The sequence below is a fragment of the Coregonus lavaretus genome, assembly GCF_964263955.1.
Source record: "Coregonus lavaretus genome assembly, chromosome: 28".
Lineage (NCBI taxonomy): Eukaryota > Metazoa > Chordata > Actinopteri > Salmoniformes > Salmonidae > Coregonus > Coregonus lavaretus.
Genome location: NC_140015.1, coordinates 21,536,157 through 21,541,886, shown reverse-complemented (window position 1 = coordinate 21,541,886; position 5,730 = coordinate 21,536,157). Strand labels below are relative to the sequence as shown.

The 5,730-nt window shown below is 39.1% G+C and overlaps 1 long non-coding RNA gene across 1 annotated transcript; it reads left to right on the top strand.

Moving 5' to 3' along the window:
• The first annotated feature begins 228 nt into the window (after window positions 1–228).
• Window positions 229–4,850, top strand: LOC311104041. Its single transcript, XR_014610132.1, has 4 exons — window positions 229–378; window positions 2,043–2,157; window positions 2,669–2,712; window positions 4,657–4,850. It is a non-coding gene; the product is annotated as an uncharacterized lncRNA (long non-coding RNA).
• Window positions 4,851–5,730: the final 880 nt, after the last annotated feature.

The window sequence follows — 5,730 nt, the reverse complement described above, 5'->3', positions numbered from 1 at the left end:
GTGTGCTACTACAGCAAAATCAAGGTCCATGACAGCCCTGCAGTGCTAGTTCGACCCACACCACATGAATGGCCACAGCACATAGTGCCCCTGTAAAGCTACACTGGTGGCGATGGAGGGTTAAATGGTTGAGCTCAGACCACAAACACTAAGTTAATCCCACAGGCTAATCTTGCCACTAGCTAGAGAGCCACAGGAATTGTCTGATTGTTACCACACTCATTCTACTCTCCCTCAATGAGAGCAATGGTCCCAGTGTTCTAACCCAGCAGCAGCCCCAAGACGGGATACATGTGATAGGACTATGTGCACCACTACGATGGTCCTCACCACTATTGCTGTCATCCTATACAGAAAGTTCTCAAACCGAGTCGAACCGTAAGTACTCTTGTTTTTACTCTTTCTCTTGCTCTGGTCACGTTCACTTCTTGAGGGAAAAGTTAGTTGATAATACACAGAGCCACATGTATCTGGTCACATGTACAGGTAAGGTTGATATACAGATTTTGTGAAATGTATCTTGGTTGGTTCAATACTTAGATTTTTGGTTGCTTTGAACTTACCTCTTACATCACAGTGTTATGTCACACAGTGCATCAGAACTGTTAACGCTAGTGTATTTTGATACTGCCATGGAATTCTCTCATGGGATTTGTGTACTGTTTGTAAGTGTTCTCATGCCCTTCATAGAAAACTACAGCAAATGTCTCAATAGCACTGAATGTTCATTATTTGAACAGATATCTAATTACTAAACTCTGTCTCAAATGGACAGAATACAACCTAAAGATGGCAGACCAATCAAACATGAAATCAAACATTGATCAACGTGTGATTACTCCAAGGGGCAATCATCTAAATGCTATATCAATTCTGCTATATCATTCAACTATCCTGGAAGTCATGGCTTGTCTTCCTCAAATAATACAAAATCTTGATCTAACATCAAGTGGAAAGTTTCCAGGTTAGTGCTGCGGCTGCAACCTGGACTCAGGGGTAGACGTAACATAGTAAACAAAAATCTGGGACACTCACATTAGTATGACATGTTACATTTGCTATGGTATGTATTAATTTGTGGATGCTAAGTAGTTGCAAAATAGCTAAAAAGTGGTAAGTAGTTGCAAAGTTGTTAATTAGCTAAAATGCTAATTTGAGTGTCCCGGACAGAGTGACTATATATTAACAAAATTGCATCTAATGTAGGGATGAATAAAGAGAAATGCATCTGAGCTCTTGAGTAGAGGGCTACTAATTGACTCAAAGTGCAATCCTCTCAGCCCCCCTGGCCATGCATGACCACTCACACGGCAACAGCACATCATGTCATGTGGCTGCAGCAACATATCAAGCTCAGAAGCATGGACACATCTTCATTATTTGATCATATCAAATTAGGCTTCATTGTGACTATATATTAACAAGTTTTATCAGTATTACTGACAAGTCAAGGGTTGTAATGAAGCTGCAATATATGCTAACATCAACAACACTGGATTTGTTACGAATTCCAATTTGTTGTGGCTAATGTTAGCTAGGTGGCTAACCTAATGTTAGCTAGGTGGCTAACGTTAACTAGGCTAGGGGTTAAGGTTAGGGGTTAAGGGTTAAGGTTAGGGTTAAGGTTATTGTTAGGGTTAAGGTTAGGGTTAATCTTAGGGTTAGGAGTTAGGTTAAAGGATTAAGGTTAAGGTTAGCTAACATGCTAAGTAGTTGCAAAGTAGCTAAAAATTAGTAAGTAGTTGCAAATTAGCTAAAATGCTAAAGTTATCCATGATGAGATTCAAACACGCAACCTTTGGGTTGCTAGACGTTCGCATTATACAGCCCTCCTTTCGGTTTTTTTCAGTAGCCTTCTGTATTATATAACCAACCCAAACATAACATACAGTATCATAAAAATTTGAGTGTCCCGGACAGAGTGACTGTATATTAACAAATTGCATCAGTCTTACTGGCAAGTCAAGGATTGTAATGAAGCTTCAATATGTGCTAACATCAACAACACTGGATTGATGAATGTCCCTCAACTCCCATTTCAGGCACAATGTTGATGATGCCAATGAGAAAGAGGTGCCCTACACGAAGAGCAATGGAGTGGACCCTAAGAAATGACAACCCTCACAGCATATGTAGCTCTAGTCTACAGTCTACATGGTACATAAAAGTCAAATAACAAGTAGCCTACAGAACTGAATGCTGTCTGATATTTCAAGATGTGGAGAGGAATGCAAGAGGAGGAGAGGAAGCGAGAGGGAGGGAAAATGGAACATGTGGCAGAAGCAGAGATGCTTTCAAGTACTCACCGCTACGCTGCTCCCACTAAATGATTTAGTGGGAGAACAACAATCCATCAGCTCTGTGGAAGGTTATTATAAATGCATTACCTCCCCAAGCCTACCAGTTCAATGGAGTCATGCAGGGCCTCATAAATATGGGACAATAAAGGGACACACAAAAAAGACTCAGGATGAATGAAATAGGCTTTATTGTATTAGTGTGAACTTTCACTCTAACTGTGCGTAGACGCTCTCAGATCTGAGGTGGGTCTTTTCAAATGAAGAGACGTGAGTTTATTCATTTATTCATAGCATGATATCTCCCTAAATGATTAATGTCCCCCCGCATGTCAGCTTTTATGCACCGTCTTTTCTCTCTTTTCTTCTAGACATGAACTGAAGACAGGTCTTCACCTTGATGGCTACACATCTGGTGAGTTCTCTCAGTGGCTGCATCCTATGTCTCAAACTAAAACACCAGAAATGGAAAAGTACTACTGAATTACTACTCATCACTACTACCCGAGAACTACACAAAACCTGCTGGTTTAACTACTTGATTGCTATTGAGATGTGTAGTAAACCAGTAGTGATATTTGTAGTAATTTAAGTAGTAATGAGCGATACATTGGGACGTTTCACTACTGGTGAACACTACATATTTCCTATTCAAGTCACCACATAATTCTCCCTTGATGACTACTGTGTAACTACTGAGCTTTTGGGTATCTACTACTTAAAACCTACACATACTGACACAATTCCTACATTTTCACTATTGAATTACTATGTAATGCCTACACATTACTGCTGTTTGCCTACTCAATCCCTATTGAATAACTACTGCCATTTGTGTGTGAAGTGTTATGTCACTACTGATCACTACTGAATTGCTCCTGATCCTTTTTCATTTCCTACATAAACCATTTTGAATTACTATTGAAAACGGACACATTTACTACTGTTAAAAATCACTATTGACATCTTCTTGTTTGATCTTGTTTGACTACTGTGTCACTACTAGATGAGTGCACATGTTATTTCCTCAAGTTTCTAACTGAAGTTATGTAATCAAACAAAAGATAATAAGCTTATACATATATATTATTGCATTTTAAATTTAATTACATATTAATTTACATATTTACACTTTTGTTAATTCCTTTGAGGCCTTGTCTTCATTCAGCTTTGACTTAACTATCTTCAGATCCTCTTTTTTGTTGCTGCCACATTTCTCCGCCATATAAACTTTTAGAAAATAAAGACAAGCACAAGAGACAACCAAATATAAGCCATTATCAATCATTTGCTAACAGAGGTTATTTAAGACAACACAGAAATACATTTAATAAACAATGTTAATCTTACCAACAAAGGCCTCCAGTCTTCTTATGTCAAGGGCCTCCTTGGCAACAGGTCAAAAGAGATTAGTAGAATGGGTAAGTATACCAATATGAACATACTGTACATTTGCATACAAACACACATACTTATTAGCTAGCATGACGAAAACAGAGGCTACATAGCTACATTCCAATGGGGCTAGCAAACAACTAGGCTAAACACAAGACCGTTTTGGCTAGCAATCTTGTTGATGTGGTAAAAAGTTATATAAACGGCTAAACAACAACATGAAACTATTCATAAAACATAAACTAAAGTTAAACTTACAGATGGTGCCAGCATAAGGGCTATGAAAGACAGGATGACGAAGGATGGAAGATGATTACATTCGGGATTGTCAAAAACAGTAGCTAGCCAACAACAACCAACTACTTAATAATAAACATAATATGCCATTTAGCAGACGCTTTTATCCAAAGCGACTTACAGTCATGCGTGCATACATTTTTTGTGTATGGGTGGTCCCAGGGATCGAACCCACTACCTTGGCGTTACAAGCGCCGTGCTCTACCAGCTGAGCTACAGAGGACCACAAACCACTTCCTGTTTTGCCTTCATCTGCGGTTGTGAAAAGCCGGTGTAATCTGGCAGTAGTTTTGAAATTACTTATTTCCTACCAACATCAATCAGTAAAAACTCTACCTGATTAGTATTGAAAAGCATGTGTAGTAAAGCTGTAGAATTTTGACTACTTATTTACTACCTGCATCATGTAGTAAAAAGCTCTACCTGATTACTACTGTAAACAGTACTGTTTTCCTACTGAACACTACAAAACTCTACTTGTGTATCTTGAGTAGTGCATAAACTACACATTCACTACACAATCCCTACAAGTCTCTACATAGTCACTACTGCACGAATAGGTTTTGTGTAATAATTCAGTAGTACCTTTTCATGAGGGCTACTATACCACTGCTGAATGACGCCTCTTGCTAACATGTTAACTCCTATGCATTGGGTATTTTTCCAGTGTAGTTGGACAGGTCAAATATCCTATAACCTAAACCCCAAAATGGATATGCTACAGACGACAGCAGCAGCTTCATCTCAGTCATCTGGTATTGATGCAGCTGGCACCATTATCTCTCCAGTGTTCAGAGACTGCACAGCGCCATGAAAGGCATCCGGAATTAATAACAGGCCAGGGCAGTCCAGCTCAACAAGGCCCTTTTTTATCACATCTTCAATCCTCCATCTGTCCTGCAGATCCCTCTAATGTTATTTCAGCAGAGGACAGTCCCAGGAGGCTTCCCTCCTCATGCTTGAGGCAGGAGAATTCAATTTCTGGGAATGAAACCTCAACAAATCACATCTTGGTGCAGCTGAATCTACAGTACAACATCTTGGTTTATTGTGTGTTTCTTGTTTTGTAGAGTTGGACGTTTCCTTAAGGCTTAAAGTAGGCCTATGGTCAATGTAAAACTAGTGGAAAGTGTTTCCGTGCCTCAACAAACAGCCACAATTATTTATTTGATTGTCATTTTTGGTCTTTGAGCAAATAAGGCTATACAGATTTGTGTCCATTGAGTAAATTATAATGGCTTTTAAAGAAGAGGCAGAACTTTAAAATGATGCACTTTAAATGGTAGGCTGTTTTTGGTCATGTTTTTGGTGACCTAAATCTTGTTTTTGACTGAAACAAGGTGCTATTGATAAGCAATATGTTTAAAATCAATCGCTTCAACCCATAAATATTTTACCAAATGTCAGAGAACATAAATGTCTTGTAGTGAAGATGTGTGTGCCATGGCTACTCAATCTAAAGAGCAATGGAAAGAGGCATCTGTTTTGTACCTCTCTGTCACTCCTCTCCAATCACAATGCATTGTTGTGTGATGAAAGAAAGTCTGCAAGTGAATCACCTCTTCCCCTACACCTGTAGCATCCTGTTGGTCCCATTGAAGGAGCAACAGTCAGAAAGAGGTGTGTTACTAGTCTGCCTATGTTCAAAACACAGCTCCAACTTTACTTGACATTTTTAAAAGCAGCTAGGTGTCACCTTAGTAAATGTCTGCCTTGAGTCAGAGCCTGGTGATGATGGTGG